The 25,656-nt window shown below is 41.5% G+C and overlaps 1 protein-coding gene across 10 annotated transcripts in view; it reads left to right on the forward strand.

Moving 5' to 3' along the window:
• Window positions 1-25,656, forward strand: part of CHL1 (cell adhesion molecule L1 like) — a 194,848-nt gene that overhangs the window by 46,230 nt on the left and 122,962 nt on the right. For 9 of the 10 annotated variants that reach the window (XR_004646402.1, XR_004646403.1, XM_034775322.1 and 6 more), the window contains exon 2: window positions 5,760-5,838. The gene's annotated coding sequence lies outside the window, so the exon portion shown is untranslated. Of the gene's footprint in view, window positions 1-5,759; window positions 5,839-17,040; window positions 17,120-25,656 lie in introns of all 10 variants that reach the window. The other variant, XM_034775324.1, reaches the window with a different exon arrangement.

Raw genomic sequence — 25,656 nt, forward strand, 5'->3', positions numbered from 1 at the left:
ACTTTGCAGCTGTGACCTCATTGCGGCTCTGAATCAGCCACATGGCTACTGATACACACAATGAACACTTATAATAATAACCGTCCTTTCCCCATTTAAGAAACCATAAGCCCATAGCCCACGTCTCTCACAAATCATCTCCTTTAGCCCTCTGTAAAATAGGCACTTGACTTTTAAACGCAAGCAGCTTTTTTTAGATATTTATGCATTTCCCCGAGAAAGGGAAAACAGCAGCCTGCCTATGCCTGCTGGGTAACCCACGCTTCCAGGAATAATAGTGCTTTTCTATGGAAAGCATCATTCCACACTGAAGAGTCTCAGAAATAGATCACAGAATAATATTTCCACATTCAGATGACAAAAGAGACACAGGAAAGCATAATTCAGTCTGTGCTGCAGACAGGTGCATTGTTGTAGACGGGTACATTCCTTGCAATATTTCCAGGAATTCAACTCATCTTCCCAATGAAACAGTATAATGCACAGTCCCATATTCCACCAAGTGCTACTAGATTCACAGAAACAACAAGGAGTCTGGTGTCTCCTTAAAGACTAACAGATTTATTTGGGCATAAGCTTTCACTTCTTCAGATGCATAGAGTGAAAGTTACAGATGCAGGCATTATATACTGACACATGGAGAGCAGGGAGTTACTTCGCAAGTGGAGAACCGGTGTTGACAGGGCCAATTCAATCAGGGTGGATGTAGTCCACTCCCAATAATAGATGAGGAGGTGTCAATTCCAGGAGAGGAAAAGCTGCTTCTGTAATGAGCCAGCCACTCCCAGTCCCTATTCAAGCCCAGATTAATGGTGTTAAATTTGCAAATGAATTTTAGTTCTGCTGTTTCTCTTTGAAGTCTGTTTCTGATGTTTTTTTGTTCAATGATAGTGACTTTTAAATCTGTAATAGAATGACCAGGGAGATTGAAGTGTTCACTTACTGGCTTATGTATGTTACTATTCCTGATGTCCGATTAGTGTCCATTTATTCTTTTGCGGAGAGACTGTCTGGTTTGGCCAATGTACATGGCAGAGGGGCATTGCTGGCACATGATGGCATATATAACATTAGTGGATGTGCAGGTGAATGAGCCCTTGATGGTGTGGCTGATGTGGTTGGGTCCTCTGATGGTGTCGCCAGAGTAGATATGGGGACAGAGTAGGCAACAAGGGATTGATTTGCTACAGGGATTGGTTCCTGGGTTGGTGTTTCTGTGGTGTGCTGTGTAGCTGCTGGTGAGTATTTGCTTCAGGTTGGGGGGTTGTCTGTAAGCAAGGACTGGCCTGCTTCCCAAGGTCTGTGAGAGTGAGGGATCATTTTCCAGGATAGGTTGTAGATCGTGGATAATGTGCTGGAGAGGTTTTAGCTGGGGGCTGTATGTGATGGCCAGTGGTGTTCTGTTATTGTCCTTGTTGGGCCTGTCCTGTAGTAGGTGATTTCTGGGTACGCATCTTGCTCTGTCAATCTGTTTCCTCACTTCCCCAGGTGGGTATTGTAGATTCACAGAGGTGTTGAGGTGGGCGAGAGGTAGAGTGTGAAGTAGGAATCCTTGAAATCTGAGGATGTCTTAAAATGGACACCCTTGTAAAAAATTTTGGGCCAAATTCTTAGCTGGTGTAAATTGGAAATGCTCTTTTGAAATCAATGGAGCTATGCTGGTTTACATCAATGGACAATCATGTCCCTTTTTAACGTTCGGCTCTAAATATGTTTATCTCATTCTGTGTATGTACAAAGGCTAGCACAATGGGGATCCAATCTCAATTTGGCCCATAGGCACGACTAAGTAACATCATAAATAATACATTTATCTTTACAGAATCGATTCCTAATCTTGCATTCCTTGTGCCTCTAAATATCCCATTGCTATATGTGTGAGGTTTTTGGAGGCACAGGGAATGCAGGATCAGGTCCAAAGTCACATTCATTTCCCTACATTCTGAAAGTAAACTCAGTGTACTGTAACAATAGAGAAGCACTGACTGATTTCTAGTGGTGTCTCTGGCCTCTGCATATGGGTACCTTACACAAATTAAAAAGAATCAGAACATTAAGCAAAAGCCATTTAGCATAATACTTGAAGATCTAATGCAATAAAGTAATGGATATATTTTCCTCATATATTGTCATATATTTGAACCTAATTTTATATTTATGATAATGATTATCCTCTTTTAAGAGCATCGTTGATGGTGATAAAGCATAATAACTATACTATTATCCAGAGTTACTTTAGACTCCTATACTCTGATTCTCCACTGCCTTTGATCTTGAATAGTCATTTATGCCTAAGAAAAGAGGGTGCATATTGGTGCCATTCTTATAATTTTACATGCATTTTGCACAGGTGTGAATGGCTTCACCAACCCTAAGCTAGTTATAATTTATGACCTTCTCTGTATTGACTCTGCTGGACTAGACAGCATACTGGGGGCACAGAGCCAAGGCTCCACTCATTTAATGGGATAGTAAATATTGGCTCTTGTTCTCCCCACTACGAGCAGATTAGCAATGCAGGTAGCCCAAGCAAAGACGTGAGGAGACTCACTACACCCCTTTACTCCCTTGCACTGATATGTAAGGAAGCTCGCAATTGACAACTTCACTTCATTTTATTTTTTTCCATGAGTCATAGGACGTGCTGTCCTCATTTAAGGGATCAGAGGAAACAAAAACCTAGCAGAGCCCTAGAGTGGACTGAGGTGATGCTGAAAAAGGGGAATATCTACCTCTGCAGCTTCGATGTCTACCTTTCCCCCACTCCATGGAAGCTCCTCCATACTGAGCTCTGTTGTGTAAGAGTAGGTAGACTAGGGGCCTATCTGCTTTCTTCAGCATTCCTTCCCCTCAAATTCTACAGGATGTAGCAGAATCGTTAATGCCGACCCTCTGTGCATTAATTTACCCATTGTCTCTTCCATCCACATCCCCAGTAGGAGGCATAAAAGGCAAAATGGGGGAGTCAATGGGCAACATGGCTCCAACAGAATTAAGTATGTGAATCAGGCTTTTCCACACCTGGAGCTTACACAACACAAAAGAGTAGGGACCTAACACTAGATTGCCCTGCCCCTGGGTGACCATTTAAACCTATAGAGAGTGGTAAAATGCTACTGAATTACATTGGACTACACGGGGTACAAAGCAGCATCGATCCAAGCCCTGCAGTGGTGACTACGATGGAGATGAGGCCACTCATAATCTGCAGAGAATTGCTAAGGAGGGAAGAACCTATTTTAAAAGCATAGAGCTTGGTTTGGCTATGTTTGGTATGTGGTTTGTTGCCACTTTGTTTTTTACATTTTAATTGTGTCATATCATTCCGTATACAGGGGGCCACATCCTCTATTGGTATGAAATGATACAGTTTATGGTTTTCAATAAGCAGGAGCAGATGGTTTGAAGTGGAAAGCAGGGTGCTAGGAGTGAGTTTCTAACGGGGAATGATGGCCTTTCACCTGTACCTCTGGTGGAATCCTCTGTTGGTATAAATTTGTTGCAAAGTGGGTAGTCATTTTCCTAAACCTTCCTAGGCAGCCCTCGTTATCTCTCTAACAACATCCTTTCCTTCATTTCTATTACCCGTTAAGTGAATTTGCTGGAGAAAAGAAGGTTAAGGCCTTCCTTCAGCAAAAGTGAATATTCCAACAGAGTTCCTTGATGAGTTCTCTGGTCCTTTTCTGTCTGCCTCTCTATAATCTTGTCATGGATGTCTCTGAGTTAAAGGTTGATTGATAGGCCCAGGTGCACCTCACATAATTAGAAAGGAAGCAGAGGATTTGTGAAAATGCCTTTTTTTTTTTTTTTTTTTTTTTTTTTTAAATTATGGTCTCCTATCAAGCATTTCAGTTACTTTCCTGTGTGAATTACAAGTAAGGTAAAAAAGATGCGCAATGCACCAAATGAGTCCCGCTAGCTAGATATGCCTCACTGACGTGTATGTGTACACAGAATTTGGCCATACATCTCAAAGGAGCTAACCATTATTTAAAAACGTAGCCGTCAGTTTGAAGTACTAACGTGCGTGTGTGCTGGAGACTGGGGGGTGGGATTTGTCTGTGGGGAAATAACAGTCTGCCTCTAACTCTATTGGAATACGACCAGATAAAGAGATTATCGAGTAGTGTCAAGGAAGGAAAAAAAGGTTAGCTGAATTTCCCTTTATCACTTTTTTTCCCTAAAAATATTTCACTGACTATCTTGTCACTCATGCAAAGATTCTTGATAGTAAATCACTTGTAAAGGTGACTTGCATAGGGAAAAAAATGGGCTGTTGTCCTTCGCTTGCTCTTTACTGGTATATGGAAATAATATCTGAAACGTATATTGTGGTTGTTCTCCCTGATTAAAATATGGGACTTGGGAGAGGTGGTTTTAAGTCACCTTACTCTCCCCATTTCCAGGGTCCAGCACACGTCAGAGAAGCCTGAGGGTGCAAAGCTGTGGTTGCACCTGTTAACGTGGCCCAATGTGTGAAATAGCTCTTCAAAAAGAACCCAGTAGTATAAATGCTAAGGGATAGGCACAATAGCGAAGAAATATCTCACACGTGTATAGTGTGTGTGTATATGAGATACAAACAGGTTGATCACTAAAGATGTGTTTGAAATGGAGAGAACACGATGGAAGAAAATAGTTAAGAAATATTCCCTTATTTTTTTCTTGATCGTATACTTCTTCTATAGCACCTTTTATCTATTATTTTAAATGGAACACCTTTCAAGCCTGCTCCAGATTGCTGAACTGAAGTAGGAAAGACAGGAACAATATATTTTTGACACCTTATCATAGTCAGAAGATCACAGGTCTTCCAAACCATTCTTTTTGACCCTTTTGAAGTCTAGTTATCTTAAAAAGTTATTATGTAGATTGAAAGATAGAAGCATGAAAAAAGGAATTCTACGCTGGCGCGATTGACGTGAATCCTCCCTAAAAATACACCTTTCTAGCAATATCAGAAAGATTGAGAAAGGTTTTCGATTTGGAATAACTGTAGCAAATTGGGTATAGATAGATGCCTCACAGTTTGGATTTCTAGTGGCACTGAGTGTGATGACTCGAGTGGATGGGGAAAAAATGTTTTTGAAGCAGTCTTGGATGAATAGTAGAAACTATTTTTTGCCAACAGGTCTTTTCGAACTCTACCTGCTAAGCTTCTTGGAATCAAACTTCATGTTCCGTAATATTGTTCAGGCTACTTGTTGTGATGGGGTGGAATTAAAACAAAAGTAACATTTTGATTCAAAGCTTCAGATTGTATTAGTGCATTTTAGTATGATTTGTTGTTTATATTGCAAAAACATCTATGAAATGAAAGCTGAAACTCCATTGTGCCATCTCTGCTCCAAAGAGCTTGCAATCTAAGTAGACAGTGAAGGTTAAGAGTGAATAAGGGAAACCAATGCACAAAAAAAATGACTTGCCCAAAGGTCACAGAGCAGGTCAGTGTTAGAGCCAAGACTGGAATCCAGATCTCCTGACTCCCCCTCCAGTTCCCTATCTACTGGACCATGTTACCGCTCTTATTGTAACATGGAAAATCAGCCTTCCTTTCTAGTTAAATGTAGGAGAAAAGAGGATGAGATCAGAGACAAACTCAGTGATCTGATGAAACAGATCAAGAACAAAGAGAAGTTCTATCACTATAAAAGCTGTGTCTACATAGAGACAAAGACTGATATATTCCTATTTGTGGGATTGCTTGTTTTTGAAGTCCTTTTTTATTATTTAAATTACAACTGTGTGTTTGTCTCCAGATGCAGTAAAGTGGGAAGAATGATCCAGATTTAAAACTGCAGATTGCGGCAGGAGTTGATGAAGGAGCTGAATTCACTGGTTAGCAAACTTCTTTTTAAATAAAGATTTGTGTCTTGCATCTATTTAGCTAATATTTATTTCAGGAGCATACTAAATACATGGTTCTAAGTTCATTGAAAGAATTTGCCTTTGACGTATTCTATATTTGTAGTATAGTAGTGAGCTTGCTCTCGCACTCTCTCGCGCTCTCCATGTATAAAACTTCTTGCATAAATAGCATATAATTTTAAAATGATTGGGAAGCATTGACATTCAGAGTCTGAAAGATTTATCATTTCAGAATAAAAAGTTTCATGCTGCCAAAATCTAGTTCACAAGTTTTTTTTAACCAAACAAGTCAACAAGCCTTTGTGAGGCTAAATGACCAAGTCAGGACTTCCATCCTATTATGGCTTCTAATTTGTCAAGGGATGGGGGTTTTCCCTGAAAACCAAATTTTGCAGTCTGATTGACTGAACCCTATCATGATTTAGCGTAATTCTTGAATGAAAGTCTACAGTTCTCTCCTTTTAACTCTGCTAAGCGTTGCCATGTAGACAAGTGAGTGACATATACATTATTCCAAACATCCAAGAAGACTGGATCTGACGTGGTGGCTTTAGGATTTTACAAAGGACTCCTGGGACATGCTGAAAGGGGAAAGAGTCAAAAGCATGTCCTTAGTGATGGCATTGCCAACAACTGTAGTTTAATGAAAGAAGGTGCTGAAGCCAAAGAATTATTTCTGTCCTTGGCTTCTCTAGGATACCCCATTATCATAGGATTTAAGCACCTAGGAATCCTTAATATAGCTAGATATGCTACCGAGCAAAACATCCATGCTGCCAAAAGATATATTTCTGTCTTAGCTTTGAATTTAAATGTATATTTTTGTTGAGGTTTATATTGTGACTAATTAAATAACATAAAAAAGAAGAAATTGGGCTTAATTTTTCAGTATGTGGAGACTTAACTGTACAACTCCTATTCACCTGGAAGTCATGTGGCAAAATCCTCACATATCATGCTGATGATTCACCCCTTAACTTTCTTTTGAAATGCCATTTATGGGATTTTCTTTATTCAACTCCCCAGCCTTCGCTAATGCAAACAATAACACACAGAGAATGAGGGCTGAGAACTCTATTCTTATTTGAATGTTTTGAAGCTCACTTTCCCTACTTTAATGAACTGCAAAATACTAGATATGCTGGTAAAATGCACGTTGTCTTTTTAAAAAGAAACAAGTGTTCATCATTTGAGTCAACCCATTGACAAACCTTTGATGTTCTTTCCAGCCAGTAAATGTCAAGTCACATGCTAAATAAAAGCTACCCCTTTACGTTATAAGTCCAAAATAACCATAGTAGATCTAGGACCAAGCTGCAGAGCTCATTTCAAATGTTATCCGAATCTGGACTTCCACAAAGATTAGGTATGTTCCAATTCTGTGTCTTGATTCAGATCATTATAAAAAAAAAAATAGGTGTGAACAGTGAAGTACATTTCCTTTCTTTGTAAATTAGCCTGCAAATTAGTCCTCATTCAGGACTAGCCGCCTGGAAAGGTCAGTATGTAAAGGCTGGCCATAATTTAGTTAAGCAAGAATAAAGAACATGAAATTTATTTTTTCAGTCTTTATGATTGGAAAATATATTCTATTCCTCCTGATGTAACTCAAAAATGTATGAATGGATTTTTCTGAAACTGAAGCCCACTCTAGAATGCTTCATCTGAACAAGAGACATATTTACAAAGTTTGAGCAGGTGACATTGGGAAAGAATTCTGACAGTAACTTTAACTATATTTTTTGATATTATAGCTTTTTCAATGTAAGGTAATTGCAAATGTTACCTAACTTTATTGTCCATGTACCCAGTCGTATACCTGGGTCCAACCATGAACTTGGTTTAGGATGTCAGAAACATGTGTTCAGGGAATGCTCCACTTTTCTTTTTTCTCTCATTTTACATTTTTCATTCCTCCCTCTCTCTCTTTTATGTGCTGATTCCCCAAATTGTGTTTATATTGTTTTCAGTGCACAATCTGATAAGTGACCCCCCTGCACTGTGTGACCACAGCACGAACCCATGTTAATATATGCTATAAAACTATGCCACATAGAGATATATATGTTCAGACAAACTCTTCAGTTTTTTTCCCCATTTCTGTTCATAGTAGTTTAGTAGAATTATAAAGTGCTTTTGATGCATTATAACTGAGAGAAAGTGTGATTGTAACAGTTTTCCTTTTATTCAGAGCTCATGATGCTAATCTCTTTCAAAAGGTAGTTAATAAACATTTGCAGTTGCCATCTTAAAAGTTAGTGTTCTTTCTAAATCAGGGCAGTGGTTCTCAACCAGTGCTCCCTGGGGGGCCAAAAGCAGGTTTCAGGGAGGCCTCTAAGCAGGGGCAGCATCAGACTCATTGGGGCCAAGGGCAGAAAGCTGAAGCCCCACTGTATGGGGCTAAAGTCCAGGGCCCTGAGCCCAGCCACCGGGGGCTGGGACTGAAGCCAAAGCTAAAGCAACTTAACGTCATGAAGCCCCCTGTGGTATGGGGCCCCAGGCAGTTACCCTGCTTGCTACCCACTAACGCTGGCCCTGGCTTTTATATACAGAAAACCAGTTATTGTGGCACAGATGGGCCGTGCCATAATAGCATGTTGAGGGGGCCTCAGAAGGAAAAAAATTGAGAACCCCGGAATCAGGGCATGATTCATGTAACCATATTTGTGGATATGAAATAGTGATATGTCCTTTTCTACACGCTTAAGAAAGCAAACCACTTGCCTAAGAAAGTGAGTAGCTTTGGTCTTGGGGAAAAATGGCTCATTTATTAACACCCTCCCCACGTCAACTGATATAGGACAAATTGAGCTTCATACCCTGCATAAAGGTTATAATAACTGTAATAGAAAATGTATTACGGAATTAAGGGAAAAATCCTTCAGATGGTTCTTCACACAGTTATCTTTGAAAATTGACCTCATTGAGGTATATCACCTGGGCTAAAGACCTTAACCGATGCATTCAGGATTCTTCCACACTTGAAAATCTGCTTAAATCCAGATCAGTATTTAATGAGGATGCCTTAAGACAGTAGTGAAATGACTAGGGTGTTTAGTGTTTGCAACCCAAGAAGAGGTTCTCTGATCAAACAAACCAGTTTTCTTTATAATCCCAGGTACTGAGCTATCTGTTGGTTGAACACCTGACTACATGCTGGGGGTAAAGTAGGTTTTTCTATCCAATGTCATTGTCTAGCCTCAGCTACATCAGCACAATGGGGATGCATATGCGGGTCTGAAGGAATTTGATAAGATTTATCTGCCCCATCATACACAGATCTCTCCACAAACTTGGATTTGAACACAAGGTTGTCGAAGATGGAAGCCTTTGGGCGAAATTCACACCTGCACAAGATCATGGCCATATACTCCCTCCAACAGTTGCCACAGTGGTGGTCATACAATTTACAGTCCTAAAAGATGGTGTGGTGAATGCACTCCCCAGGGAGACCAAACCCCTTACAAACTACCCCTGGAGTAGCACAAGTATGAATCACACCTGTCCATGGTTGTGCCCTAACTGGCCTGAAAAGTGGGGCTGTAGTGGTGCATAAAGCCTTGTGTAGATCATTTGTACAGGGAAAATTTCACCCTTAGCTATCAGAGATGTTGGGTCAAATTTTCCAAAGTGATTTAGGCTTTAGAGATCCTATGTCTCTGGGACTTTAGGCACCTCTGAAAATTTTACCTTAGGTTCATAAGTCACTTAGGTGCTTCTGAACATACCTGATATCAGGAGTTGTGTGAATGGAGATATTTGTCTAAGTTAGAAATCATTAGGGAAGTCGTTTTTAGATTAAATATGCAAGAACTTTTGGGTTTCATATGCAGAATACTGAGGAAATGTCTTTCCACTATACAAACACTAGAAGTCACGTTTTGTGTACTCATTCCACTTACACCTGTCGACCTTTCACATATGCACTTGCAAACAAGTGGTTTGTGCTTTTACAGTAGATGTATGCACAGCTACCCAACCTGCAAGTGCAAGTGTTGGGTTTTGCATTTGCAAAATATGAGAGCAAAAGAAATATTGAGGGTGTGTTTTTGGAGAAACTTGAAAATTTGGCCCAGTGGGCTGCTTCTTAAGAACAAAAGGCCTCATTTGGCATTAAAAAGCAAACTAAAGGAAAACATAAAAGATTTGCCTACCAATGATTTGCGTCAGGCAAGGACTACAGCCAATGGCAAATTGTGTAAGTTTGAACATAACATTTCAAGGACATTGAACTAGGACAAGGGGCATTATACCGATCAGCATTCTAGAGGCTTTATCCTAGGACAAGGTTTTATTTGGCTGGTAAAGTAACACAATATGTGACCTGGTTTATTTGCTGGTAAACATGATAGAGTGCAGCAAATAGTTGTTCCGAGTTATGAAAGGAGGTATCTATCCGCTTACTCAATATATAGCCTGAATTCGGCACATTCTTTAATTTAACACACAATAGCTGCAAAAGTATATTGTCAAATGAGCGAAGTGCTCTGTTGAGCTACGAACAGTTATGGAACAGACAAAGCCAGTCCAAGCTTTCCTCACGCTACCCCAGCAAGCCAGGCCTGAAGGGACTAATGAGGGTAGTCCAAAACCCCATTCAGTTTTCAGCCTCTATGCTGAGAACTGCAACAAAGGTACCAGGTAGCACCAATTGTGATGATGAATTTTGTGCTGAGGCAAGCAGCTGTCCATTAGAAACTGGACTAGGATCGCTAACCTCCACCACCAAGCAACTTTCAGTCACTACCAGCCTGAACTGAGTTTGAATTGATGACCTTGAGAAGAAAGACACTCTCCTTACCAATCTCCTGAGCTATCAAGTTTTTAATATGCCATATAAAATCAATTTTAAAATGGCATTTATATGATTATTATTTTTATTAAGTATTATTAATGTTAATGATTTTGATACATTTCATTATTAGGGTACATAAAGGGTGTAATTTTTTAACAGTGAGAGTAATTAATGATTGGAACTACTTACCATGGGTCTTGGTGGATTCTACATCATGGATAATTTTTTAAAATCAAGTCTAAAAGCTCTGCTCTAGGGATTATTTTGGGCAAGTTCTATGGCCTGTGTTATACAGGAGGTCAGACTAGATGATCACAATGATCCCTTGGAACCTATGAAGGAATAGAATTTTTGTGTGTTTTTTTCCCGTAGAGATCTGCACCAGATAGATACATAACGAGAGACAGAGAGTAGATTGCTAATCTACCATGAATCAAATACATAGATGTTCATGAAATAACAGAAAAATACAACTGCCAAAATATATGAAACAAATCCCCTCAAAGCTTGTATGTTTTCAAAAAAATTGAAACCTGGAATCCTATTTAGATACTGAAATAAGCATGTCTCTAAAGAACCATATGGAAATGTTGAATATATTGGGGTTAACCAAGAAAAATCAGTAAGAATATGCAACACAGCAATACAAATCACCTGAGGAAAAGTCAATGAAGAAAGCAAATTACATACCCTGCCACTGGAATGACTTTTTGCCCTAAGGAAATCCAGAGCAGCCATGCTAATAGAAAATTCCAAAGAACGGCAGTTTATAACTCTGCCAAAAAAAATTTTTTTTAATCAAGTTTTAGAAAAAAAACCTTGTTGTTGAGCTGAATGAGTCTTTAAACCCTCAAAACCCTAACAACAAAACAAACAAAATGGGGGGTGTGTGTATAACAAAGAATTTAAATGAAATAGGAAAGGCTACCAAGTAGATCAAATACTCATGGGGCAAGTAACTGATCAAACAGTGACTATAATAAATCAAAGCCCCTGATCAAAGTCTAATACATCCTCCCTCAAACGAGTCACTGGTAGAAGTAGATAAACATCAAAGTTAAGTACCTTTGCACCAAACAAAAGAGAGTATAAATGAAATATATAGTATATATACATCAAAGCAGCCTTTGAGAAACACATCACATATTGCTCTTGTTTATGTGTATTACATACAAGGTAGTGAAAATGGAGATGAAACTTGTTCTTTTCTTCCTTTTTTAATGTTTGAATGTGAGTATCAGTAAAATGAGACTGGCAACATTGATTTAAGAAAGACATTTTGTACACAGGTGCTGAGCAAATTCAAGCACAATGCTCTAATAATACATCTCTGATCTGAGCTGCAAAAGACCTACCGCATTACAAACCTTGCACTATGTTGAGCAGAGATGGCCAGTTTTGCTTCATGTGATTTTTTGTTTGTTTGTTTTAATGCTATGTTTTGCACTAGAGACAGTCTTGATGAGACCACCAAGATTTGATACTTGACACCAAGATTTTGTTCTTTTTGACTTCGGGCATATTTCAGCCCAACTTTGAATGAGCTCAAAGCTACTCAAATGCATTAGCTTACTGTCTCCTATCAACCCTAGAATCACACTTGTTTTAATCAAAGTGGTGAGGATGGAAGCTGCTAATTAACTGGATCAAAATAGCTTATTATGAGGCCTTGGCTCTATAAAGAAATGAGTTTATGAAGGAATGTATCTACTTCTGAAAAAAATTTGCAGACTGTCCCATAAAAGAAAATTCCAGTGGACGCCCTTAGGTTCTTTTTTTGCAATTAGGTACGATATTCCCTCTTCACTTAGAATGAGAAATACCGCTAGTATCATTTATATTCTGCCCCCTTCCCCTGAGAAACACTATAAGGGCCCCTGCTGTACATGATAAAGGCACCTAACTTTCTCTTCCTATGACAGTCAGTCTCTGTTCTGTATATTCAGTCACAAATTAGAATTTGTGTTCGGCTCTGTGCTGATGTACAACTGGACTGGAGCATGTATGGGGTTCAATAAGTGCAGATTTTGGTCCTTCATGGTTAAAAGACTAGATCCTGCTCTTGTTTTATAATGGGCTCTATTAGCACCTTAACTCTTTGTAGGCTCTGCATTGACCTGGTATGTCCTGAAGTTTAACAGACTAGAGCCAGCAGACGAAGACAATGAGCATCTCAACAGTGGCTTTGTGGTCACAATCCGTGGAGCTGATTTATGGGGGTGCTAACTAATACAAACATGCTCTTTTGGTCCTTCCCTGCCTTCTTCCTTGTGGAAGTCATGTGGGACTGGAGAAAACATCTCTGAGGTGACTCAGATGGAGAGTGAAGAGAGAAAGTAGGGGTAGGGAACAAGGTGGTACCCAGTTATTGTGTATGTGGGAAGGTTGGGTGGAAGGTGGGCAGGGGGCATTGCTGTGCCCACTGCCCTTCATTTTCCTGGGGGCTGGGGAAATTCCTCAGTCGAGCTGAAAGCTCCATTCTGTACCGGTTGGCCACTATTCCTATTTAACTCATAAGTGTCTAGGGACATTTGACTGACAGTCAATTGCAGTGACTTTCCTCCAGCTCCAGAGAGTTGGAGTGGCTCTGTGTGTTCACTCGGTCGTCTTAATCTCCTTTGGTGGCAAGGGGGAAAGGCAGCATTCAAGGGCCATGTAGTCATTTCACAGCAACCACTGAGTAGGGAAGCCCCCGCAAGCCCCTGTTTCCAGTTGAGCTTTATGGCAATGGAATTTGGCTACTCTGTGGAACTCCAGAGGTCTCTGTTCCATGGAGCTCAGAGGAGGCAGAAGAATTTATTCTTATTGCTGTATTTGCTCTCCCTTCCTAGAAGAACAGTTTTTTTTCCTCAACTGGTACTGTACACATTTTTTATGCCTGAATGTGTTGAATAAAATAGATTTTTTTATTGATAGGAGACATAAAAATGAACTATGTATAGCTGTGTCTATGTACTTAGATGTTAGTGCTGACCAAACATTTTTGATCAGTATTTTTGTACAAAAACTGCTCTTCAACCCATTAAAACATTTTCACAAAAAAGTACACACAGGGGTGTGTGTGTGTGTGTGTGTGTGTGTGTAACAGTTCTCAAGGTAGTTTCTTTTAATTTACTGCGAAAAAATGACTCTGAACTAAATTACTATCTTTTTAAAATTTAATTATAGTTAATTCATCCACCACAAGGCTTATATTAAATGCTTTTTATCTTTTAATTGAGCTTAATTAGTTGAATTAGAATGAGGTTTTGAGATTTGTGTGTGTGTATATATATAAACACAAAAACTACATTAAAACAACATTATTGAGGTTGAAAAGTCAAGCGCTCAAAAGTTAGGAAATACCGGAATTAAGGCTACCTTTGCAGCCATAATCTGGCTCCCTTTTGCATATGCATTATGACACAGTATTCAGTGACATAGGATGACCAGATGTCCTGATTTTATAGGGACAGTTCTGATATTTGGGACTGTGTCTTATGTAGGTACCGATTACCCCCCACCCCGTCCAGATTTTTCACCCTTGCTGTCTGGTCACCCTACAGTGACATGATAATACTATTTTTTCCACAGGACCACTACCTCATTCAGTGCACAGGATGAATTGTACTCAGTTAACATTGTATTCAATGTTTTGTTTTATCCTTCTTGATCTCTATGTGGCCGTTACTTACTGCCTGCTATTCAAACCCTGTTCTGAAGAAAGAATTATTAATTTCCTCAGTCTATAGTGATCATCATTATATTATTTGAGTACTTCATAAGGAATAATTAATTTGTTTTCACAACATCCCTGTGGGGGGATGATATTCCCATTTTAGAGATCAGAGAACTGATGCACAGAGAGATTAAGGTCATTAGATCCACTAATTTTGGGTGCCCAATTTGAGATGCCTGGGATTACTTAGTACTATAGCAATCTTTATATTCAAGCCCAGCTCCCACTGATTTTACTTGCAGTTTTGAATGCTCAGCTTGGCTTCAAATCAAGCCTGAGGCATCTCAGGTTGAGCTCCCAGAAAATGAGAAACACACAATTAGTGACCACCTCAAAAAAGCTTGGTTTAAATTTAAGTGACTTGATTAACATCACACGCAGGAGCTCTGTGGCAGAAGCAGGAATAGAAGCCAGTTTTCCAGGGTAGCATTCAATTGTCTTATCCATGAAAATGTCCTTTCTTCCTGAGGTCCCCTGCCTTATTTATTACAAACCTTCCAGTTTCTGCAACATTGAGGCAGGGGTCCTACAGGGAACAGGTTCTTTCACTACACAACCCTAATTCACCCCCCCAGAGCAAGCCCTCTTGAGGCACTGAATGAGGTGGGGGTCCTGTTGTGGGGGGCATCGGGAGAAACCAGTATGTGATCAGTGTAATATTAGCTCTCATTCCAGGCTCTGGAGGGGCACAAATTCTTCTGGCTGTCCCTCCCAAGCTCAACCCCTTATGTCCTATCCTCTCCAACCTGGCTCTGGCCCAGTCTTGTCTCTTCCCCACCCACGCTCCTTGTCCCAATTTCTACTCCTCAGGCTTCTCATCCCAGTCTCCTTGTCCAACCAGTCCTAGTCTCCCCCTCCCAGGCTCCCTGTTCAAGTTCCATTCTCCACATTGACTCCCCATCTCATTTTCCCAATACCCAGGCCAAGTCTTCTTGAGAAACCAGTCCCAGTATCCTTCCCACACCAGCTCCTTGTCCCCAATCTCCTTGCTCACCCAGTCCCAGTTCCCCCTCCTGGTCCCTTGTTTGAGCTCTCTCTCTCTCCTCTTCCCCTGCATTGTCTCCCAGTCCTAGTCTTCATCTCTGTGCTCCTCATCCAATCTGTCTAGTGCACATGGTCCACTTGGTTCCTTGTCCCAGTCTTTTGCCCGCCCAGTTGCAGTTCTACCCCAGCTACTTTTAAGATTTGCCTCTCCTCCCCCTCAACTCACATTCTCCTCCACACTGGTTCCAAGTCGTAGTCTCCTTGCCTGCCCAGTCCCAGTTCCCCACCTTCCCCCTAGCTTTGATCTCTGTGTCTCCCCATCAGCCAAGTTGCTCCTGGTGCTCCTCATTTCATTCTCTCATTCCAAGTTCCAGCTTACCCTCCCTCCAAGCTCCCAGTTCCAGTCTCCTTGTCCAGTCTTTCCTTGCTGCACCAGCTCCCAATCCTAGCTTCCTTGCCCAACCAGGCCCAGTCCACTTGACAGCCAGTCTGTCTCCCTCCTCCACCTCCCATTCACAGTTTCTCTCTTCTCCCACCCAATATCACCAGACTCCTTGTCCCAATCTGCTCCTCTCATCTCCCCCAACCACTCTGATACAATCTCATCTGAATCAAGGGGATAAATATCCTCTAACTGCTGCCTGGCCACCAGCAAGGGGGTTATTGAGAGCACAGGAGATGCAGGCTTCATGCTCTTGGTTCTAGTCCAACTTGTTAAATTAGTAGGAAAAGTTCTCTGGGTCCCTGTAGCCCTGGGCTGGAGCATGCTCAGTAGCTCTGTGGGGATAGGCCATGTACAGTCGGGTCAGCAGTAGGAGATGAGAGGAGATAGAGATGGCCACTTGCTCTGTGGGGATGGTGTACGCAGCGTGGTCAGCATTAGGACCTGTGAGAAGAGCATGCCCACAGGATGGTATCTTCAACTTTTTTTCTGTGAAGGTTCTAGTAAGTCTCTGTTGAAAAAGTGTGAATGGCTATTTTTCAAAGGCGTAGAACTTGGCTGAATTTGGGTGGATTTTCATGGGGACAGCACATTCCTCACACAAAGGCCGTGCCCCTGACCAATTTTCAAGTCTCTGGTCCAAAATATGTGGGTGCTAGAGCATTTCAAAGAACATTTGCAACATGGGCAAAACAACATATTTTTCCCTAGCTTTGTTCTTGGAAATGACTGACCTGTTTTGGCTGAACTTTTCTAATAATAATAATTATTAATAATAATAATAGACAAGCAGCATGGAAAATTTCAATCCAAACTGTTACTTTTGCAAAAGTTTAAGCAACTGAAAACAGGGTTTTATATTGGTGTGTGTGTGTGCGCGCATCATCCATAATTAAGTTTGTCTGACGTTGCCCATTGCACACGTGTATATATAAATAATAAAATAAACATTGGCATGGCCCAGGAAACCTCTTAGCCATTGCTTAATCATTGCTTTGGATTGTAAATATTTGTTTTGCGTTTGTAAATCTGTCCTTAAGTAGAAAAATAAAGGAAAAAGCTTTGTACAATTAGGAAGTAATGAAGAGCCATTAAAAAATAACTAGTGCTAAAAAGCAAGAAAGGGAATGCTTGGAAAAGCTGAACATTTACACATACAAATTGGCTCGTCTGGATGCATCCTATGTCATTAAAGGAATTAACTAATACATTTACCTTTGACAATTATTTTAGATAAGTCCTGAGGCCAATTCATGCAACTCTTACTCAACCTAAAGACTGACTGAAGTCCTCTTCAGAAGGTTATTTAAAGGTATGCTCTAATTCAGGGGTTCTCAACCATTTTCCTTCTGAGCCCTCCTCCCCCAACATGATATAAAAAAACTCCGCAGCCCACCTGTGCCACAACAATTGTTTTTCTGCATATCCAGTAGATTAAAAGCCAGGGCCTGTGTTAGGGGGTAGGAAGCAGAGCAATTACCCAGGGCCCCAAGCCAGAGGGGGCCCCACAAAGTTAAGTTGCTTGGGCTTCGGTTTCAGCTCCAGGCGGCTGGGCTTGGGCTTCAGCTGTCTGCCCTTGGCCCCAGCAAGTCTAATGCCAGCCCTGCTCTCTGGTTTATTTTAGCAGACCCCCTAGAACCTGCTCACGGCCTCCCCAGGGGCCCCTGGTTGAGAACCACTACACTAATTTATCTCAAGGTTTGCTGGAGTTTTTTCCCCAAAATTATGGTTCAAAGGGTGAGTTGTTAAACGGTTTGAGAAATGAGCAAGCTACAGTCTGAAAAATGGGATACTATAATTTTCTATGAACGATGATAGTAATAAACAGGAAAGAGACTTGGATAAGAAATTTGATTATATGAACTGAAATGCTTTGTAAACTAAATTCTTATTATTATTTTCAGTATTTTTTTCATGCGGCATCAGGGGCTTTTTAATCTTTAAATTATGGGAAATTGTTTGGTTTTCTGACAGTTTGAAAACCCATTCTGATTGCCTGATCCATTTCTGATTGAATTAGTTGAACTGACATTTTCCAGAAATGAACAAACAAAACATCAATTCTGATTGTGTCAATGCAGACAGTGTTGATAATTCCAGGCCCTGTGCACTGTGGTCAACCTGAACTGTGGCAATATGCCAGCTCTTGTTAGTATCAATCCTCAGTTTTTCCTTTCAAATCACTTGTGCTTTGCAAAAGTGTTCCTGAGTCCTGACTCCATGTACAGCAAATTAAATCAGGATTTTATCCAAAAGTTATATGGCTTAATATCTGTATAAGTGGACATATTTTTCCTCCATCTTTTCACGGTTCATTGTTTCCATATGGATTTCCTCCTCACCCCAAATAGTAGGCTTTTACAGTAGTAGGAGTAGTAATAATAATAAATAATCCGTAGATAGAAGCAGACAAAGGTTTTGCTATCTTGTGGTAATTGGGACTAGTGTACATTAATAAAAAAGACCTATATACAAAAAGTCACATCTGCAGTAATTAACAATCTAAGGCCTTGTCTGTGTACTGATATTCCAGCAGTTTAACTTTGTTTTTAAACAGATGCAAACACTGTGTATATACTCATGTGTCAGTTCAGCTTTTATTGAATAAAATTGACTCACAAACTTGCACTAGTTTCACTAAAAACACATCTTTTTAGTGCAAACTTGTATGTCAAAAAAGCCCCAATAAGTCTTAGTAATTCTAATAAAAAGAAAATGTCTATTCACATGCAATGAGTGCTGTACGATTCACTGTCTTTCGAAAGCAAACATAGCATGTCCATCAGTACAGTCAAATATTATCATTTCTATAGAAATGGCCGTACAGTCGGCAGCTAGGAGCCAGTCATCCAAAGCTGCCTGTGGGTGCAGAGCACCCCCACTGAAGACTATAGGAGTTCCATGCAGGGAGATTTTGTCCCTTAGAATCTGGCCCAGATTCCTTGCACACTCAAAGCTCCCATTGGTTACACAGGTATTTATGGGTGCACAAAGAATGCAGGTTTAGGCATTTAGGATTTACCATTCCTCTCTGCTTCCCCACCTGGAGAAGAAGAGTGAAAGATATAGGTGCAAGAGACAGCAGGAAAATGTGGAAAAGGCAGTTGTTTTTCTGTCCCTTTATCCTCTACCCTTCATAAGAATTCTGCTTGTCCCCGTGGGTTAATGATAGCCCTGACCCAGCTGAAGCATCTCAGAGATCCAGGATGCTTGCAGCAAAGGGGCTCCCAGGTGCATGGAGACTGCTCTTTCATTGCCACACACTTTTGTGGGTTGTAGTTTATTTCACCACCTCACATGCATAAGGGAATAGAGCTATGACCTTGACTTACACATGCCCCTCCTTGCCCTTTATGGGACACCAAGTGTGCCCAGGTGAGGAGGGACATAGGATCCCTGTGCTCTCCTGAGAATAGGAACTGCAGTTGTGCCTGGTCATTAGGTGAACACATAGATTGGGGATGGGGCAGGCTCCTTATACTCTTCCACTCCTCTGCCCTCACTTCCCACTGCACATCTGCGTGAAGGCCAATAACTTAATAGGAGTTAGGTACCTAACCTGCTTAGGCACTCTTGTCAATTCCATTAGACTCATATTTGTCTCTCTAGGTGCCGAAATACCTTTGTAAATCTAACCCACAGGCACTTACACTCCAAAGTCTCACTGAAAGTCCGGGAGGAGTCTTTCTCAAGCTCGCCTATTGAAGCTGTTCCACTGTGTATGAAATACTTAAATATTGATTGGAGTAGGGGCTGGAATAGGAGAGAGTGAGATCCAATCTCACCCCCTGAATACCATATAGCTCAGGGCATTCCTAGGAGGTGGAAAATGTGGCTTCAGGTCTCTGTTCCACCTTAAGGACACGGAGGGAATTGAACCTGAGTCTCCTGCCTTCCAGGTATGCTGAGATTTTGGGTATAAGCGGTAGACACCACCAACAGCTGCTCCGCCTCCGCCTCCATTTTTTGTGAGAAAGGACTGGCCTGGCTTTGGAGCCTAACTCCTGGAAAGCATTCATGGCTATAAATCCCAAGTGGCGGAACACCTTCTGTAAGATGCCTTATTCCCTTTTGGGGTGCGGCTTAGGTCCCACCTTTCTCCTCAGCGTTTCCTACTGTAGTATAGGCAGCTCCATGCTCAGCATGCTGGCTTCTGTGAATCCTATTCTTAGGTTCCTAATTCTTCCCATGCATTGTACCGGGAGCCTAAGAGCCTAATTCAGGACTATGGATTCTCCTAGATGGAAAGGGGCCTAAACGTTAAGTATTGCAACACTGCATCTGAGTCCTGTTTGTGGATCTAGCCCAGGGGTGGGCAAACTTTTTGGCCCGAGGGCTACATTGGGGTTGCGAAACTGGATGGAGGACTGGGTCTGGAAGGCTTTGCCTCCCCAAGTAGCCTGGCCCCTGCCCCCTATCCACCCCGACTGCCCCCCTCCGAACCCCCGACCCCTCCCACCCCCCTCCCCACTCCTTGTCCCCTGACCACTCCCTCCTGGGAACCCCACCCTGCTCCCTGTCCCCTGACTGCCCTGACCCCTATCCACACCCCTGCCCCGAGTCCCACCGGGACTCCCATGCTTATCCAACCCTCCCTGTCCCTTGACCGCCACTCCCCTCCCCAGAACCTCCACCCCATCCAACCCCCTCACTCCCTTACCATGCCGCTCAGAGCAGCAGGAGCTCGCAGCCCCACCACCCGGCCGGAGCCAGCCATACCGCTACACTGCCTGGCAGAAGCTGCGGGCCATAGCACTGACAATGCGGCAAGCTGAGGCTGCAGGGAAGAGAGGACAGTGAGGGAGAGGCCTGGGACTAGTCTCTTCGGACGGGAGTTCAAGGGCCGGGCAGGATGGTCCTGTGGCCAGATGTGGCCCGCGGGCCGTAGTTTGCCCACTTCTGAGCTAGCCCCTTAATGTCTAAGTATCTTTTGAAAATGGTGCTTAGGCTCCTAAGATATTTTCCATTGTTGTTTGCGGTGTTGTTGTAACTGTATTGGTCCCAGGATATGAGAGACAGAGGGTGGGTGAGGTAATATCTTTTATTGGGCCAACTTCTGTTGGTGAGAGAGACAAGCTTATGAGCTATAGAGAACTCTTTTGCAAGTCTGACCTGAAGGTTGAAACCTGGTCTCTTTCACTAACAGAAATTGGTCCAGTGAAAAATATTACCTCATCCACCTTGTCTCGCTCTTAAGTCAGGCATTTTCTAAAAGTTGTCATAATTTTCATATATTTCTTTAAACAAAATCCCTTCTTGCGAGCCTACATATAAAAAAATTCTCCTATTCTTTATATGAAAGAATCATGGCTCATTTCTATTTGAGGTTTGTTCATTGATTTGGTGTGTAAAAATGTGATAGTCCTCCTTGACTGTATAAAATAAGATTACTGAGTGGGTAGAGAAAATGAACTCTTACAGATATCTTGCTCTGTGTATTTCTTCAGTCTCATCCTATGACAAAAGAGTTGGTTTCTGCACACTTTTCTGCTGGGGTTAAAGTTTTATAGAGTACCAGTGAATTATTGGTGGAGCCCTTTTGGGGAAATGATAGCTTGAAAGAGAGAGCCTCTAATAAAAGTGGTTTGAACCTACCTTCTTCCCCTCCAGTGTGGTTGTGGTTTGGTCCTGCAGTATAAAGTTTAGTGAAAATACAGCTTTATAACCATTTAATAGCTGAAGTTAGATACAATTTATCTAATATACTGAAAGGGATAGCCAAATTTCCATATGAATACATTTGAAGTGAATTATTTGCTTATAGACGTGTATTAAGAGTCGGCCCTAAGTGATGGTACCTCATTAAATTGAAGAACTTGGATACTATTATGACTCCTCCAGCTATAATAGGTGGGCTTTTTTGAAGGGGTTGTTTTTCTGTAATCTGCTGCATAACATTTAGAAGCACTTGACAGATGCTCCGGGTATTCTTGCATGTGATCAGGATTGTTGCCTTGCTAAATTTAAAAGAGAGACTGTTGGAAAGCCCTGAGATGTGAGAACAGAAAGATAGTACAAAGGAGACGTGTGCATGTGCTGAGAACTCGGACGAGGCTGCTATGAAATGAATAGTTTCTGGTAACCAGTCATCTGACAATCTCCAGTGTCTGGAAATCAACACTTAGCTACTCTCCCTGTCATCAAAAGAGAAATCTTGGCTCTCTGCTAGTAGTGAGAGAAACACCCAATAATAAAGCACTCAGAATTGTATCCTGAATGTGCCATACTGGAAAACAAAGGCATACTGTTTCTGCTCAGAATCTGTTGTTTGAATATTAATGAACAAATAGGGGCTTATGAGCATGGTGCCTATGAAACCTCTCATATTAGGCAAGCATTAATTTCCCATTATGTGATTTCTGGTTAATGATTAAGTCTCAAATTTGAGTCAATCTTTGTTGCTGGACACTGGCTATGGGTGAACTAGTTAGGGAAATGTACCCTTTGAAGAATGCTTTATGAAGATAGTATAAAAAGTGCTTAGTCTTTCACTTCCTCTTAATTTTTTAAACGTGGTATCATAAAATCATGTGAATTAGAGATGAAAAAGACCTAGGTGATCATCTAGTCAATAGCCCTGCCACTGTAGGATTGTTCTTTATGGTATGTTGATATTTCTTTACATTTCTGTAATTCATATTTATGTAAAAAGATATTAATATTGCTTTGTTTTGATTTAGACAGAGTAAAGCAATAGCAGGCTGTAGGAGCCCTCAACATAATTAATAATACAGTCCAACTAACAAAAAATAAGCCCAATTTTCCAGGGCCGCCCAGAGGATTCAGGGGGCCTGGGGTCTTCGGTGGTGGGGAGCTCCTGCCGCCAAAGCGCCGGCGCTTCAGCGGCGGGTCCTGGAGTGGAAGGACCCCCCGTTGCCGAATTGCCGCCGAAGACCCAGAGTGGAAGAAGCTCCGGGGGCCCAGGCCCCACGAATGTTTTCCGGGGCCCCCCGGAGCGAGTAAAGGACCCCGCTCCAGGGGCCCTGAAAAACTCTCATGGGGGCCCGGGGCAAATTGCCCCATTTGCCTCCCCCTCTGGGCAGCCCTGCAATTTTCTCCACACCACAAAAGCCCTTTTAAGTGAAACCAAATTTTGCCTATCTCAGAACTCCCCAAAAAGAAATCCTCTCCGATAAAGATCCACATTCCCAAGAGAAGTCTCCAACCTTTCCCGACTACCTGCCCCAATCGATAAGATTTTCAGCTTACTCTAAAAGTCAACACATGTGAGCTTAGTCTGAGCAAACACAGGGAGTGAATTCCATAGTAGGATGGCCCTCCTAAAGCAAAGGAGTGGCAGCTTTCAGTTAGCCAGGTTCTATGTCATTTAGGGTATGTCTACACTGCAGCTGGGAGAGAACCTCTCACCCCAGGTAGATGGACACACCCTGGTGGGGCATTAACTAGTGAACTAATAATAGCTGTGTAGATCTTGTGGCTCCAGCAGAGACTTTGGCTAGCCACCTGAGCTCAGACCCAGAGAGTCGAGTGGACTTGCAAGCCCGAGCTGCTCCATGGGCCACAACCATCTACACAGTTACTAACCTTAGCCCCACTAGTGTGAGTCTGTCTACCTGGGCTGGGAGGCTCCCTCCCAGCTGCATGTAGACTTACCCTTGGGGCCTGATCTAACTCCCATTGAAGTTGATTTCAGTGGGAGTTGGAAGACCCATAGGGTTTAATGAGTCAGAACCAACCCTTTGAACTCCACCTGGAAATTAACAGACAGCCAGTGAAGATTTTGGAGTCATGTGCTCATGGCATGACACACCATTTAACAGGCAAACTGCCACCTTCTGCACTAGCTTCAGTTTTCAAGCTGAATGAAAGTGCTGCTCCACAGGGTATGTCTACAGTGCAATCACAGGGTGTGATTGCGGTTTGTGTAGACATAGCTGAGCTAACGTTGATCTAGCTGGCTTGGGTGCCAGAACAGTGAAGTTGCAGCAGCATGTGTTTCAGCACAGGTTGTTCAAACCTGCCTGGAATTCTGGGTAATGAATTACCGGGGCTTGTCCATGATGACTTATGTATTGCTACAGCTTCACTGCTCAAATACCCGAGCTAGCTAAATTAAAGCTAGCATAGGTGTGTCGATGAGCTGCAAGCAATGTAGACATACCCTCAGTCAAGAAAGAGAGTAGATTTGAGTTTAATTTACTAAATTATAAAACTTTTCTTCTAATATGAAAGAAATCTAAATCAAATCAATTTCACTGTTATTAATCAACTGGCTTCAGAGGAGTTACTCTGGATTTTCACTGGGGAAATGGAGAACATAATCTGGCCTTTGGTTTTTAATAAAGCATTATGTTTAATGTCTTGTAAATCCTTCCCAACGTGCTCTATTATAAATTACCATCATCACTGAAAATAGTTTCCTTCAGTGGTTTATTTATGAGGAGTTTGCTGCCTTTTGGTAGACCACAGAAGCAATGAACTGAAGGTACAATGGGTATGTTGGCTATTAAAAGAAACTGGAAGCTTTTTTTCAATTAGGTATTGGTTTAAAGGGGCCCGGCAGTAAAGTTTTCGAGCCCAGTCCTGCTTTTATGGATACAATGGGAGTTTTGCCATTGATGTCAAAAGGAGTGGGATTGGACCCTTTGTTACCCTTTAAAATAATCTTTTAGAAAGTGCAGTTTAATAAAGCATATAGTACAATTCTTATTACTACAGAGGAAACATTAAGAGGCACAAAAATGGCAATGTTAAGAAAGTGCTTCTAAAACTTTTCTCGTTTGTTGCACAGTATGCCACCATTAACAAGTGAAACCAGCTCTAGATGCCAGTCATTATTAAATGCTTTCTTTAGCAAATGGGCTTGAAGACAAGCATAGCCACTCATCTCCTTCTATAATGCTAATGCTTTTGACATATTTTTTGTCGTTCCCATGTAGGACTGTAGCCAGTGGACTCCTTGTAGTTTACTGGCAATTCATAGACCTGAAACTTTATTTTTGTTTTGTGCAAAGGTATTAAAATGTGGGGAGGGGAGTGGGAAGGTTAGGAGAGGATTGTTCAGCATTAGACTTAATTTGAGCTTAATTTTCCTCTTCACCCTGGTCCATTTTGTGTTCTCACACTTGAAAAAAATGAAACTGTCTTTTCAGAGTCGGGAGTTTGAATAAATGAGCCTGAATTCACTCCCATTGAAGTCAGTGACCAAAGTCCAACTGCCTTCATTGGGAGCAAGAGGATGCCCTGAGGAAGCGCATACATATTGTGCCCTCACTCTATAAAATATATCAAAAAGAATCACTGCTCAGCCAAAGTAATAAGAACTGGAGAATATGGTTGACGAGGAAAGGTTAAAGAAATTGAATGTATATAGGTTTTTGTTTATGAAAGGATGATAGATATTTTCACTTCATGTTAATAGTGACACAAGGAGTAAAGGACTTAGATTATAAGAGGATCCAGTTAATGCCCTGAATTCAATTGTTTGACACAGATTAAAGATGGTATATGGGAAAACAAAGATTGGTCTGGGATGACATAGGCATCTTCCCAGCCCCCACCCCATAGTCTGAAGCAAACTCTGATAAACACAGGTTCATGTTTACTCCACTCTTTATATAGTTCATGGGGTCTTTGAGCTGGAATTCACCTGCTCCTGGAATTAATAGACAATGGGTTTTCCTCCCCTGGTGGCAGCATGAAAAGGGAGGATTTGAAGTGGGTCATTTGCATTCCCAAGGTACTTCCAAGGAAATCCACTTCACAGGTATTGTTCCAACAACTCCTTCGGAGTTCCTAATACTGTCCTGATATAATACACTACACAATTGCATTCTTAATACTGTGGGCTCCAAAGATGTTAAACTTAATTAGATAAAGTTCATTCAG

This window comes from Trachemys scripta, chromosome 7 (assembly GCF_013100865.1).
Source record: "Trachemys scripta elegans isolate TJP31775 chromosome 7, CAS_Tse_1.0, whole genome shotgun sequence".
Taxonomy (NCBI): domain Eukaryota; kingdom Metazoa; phylum Chordata; order Testudines; family Emydidae; genus Trachemys; species Trachemys scripta.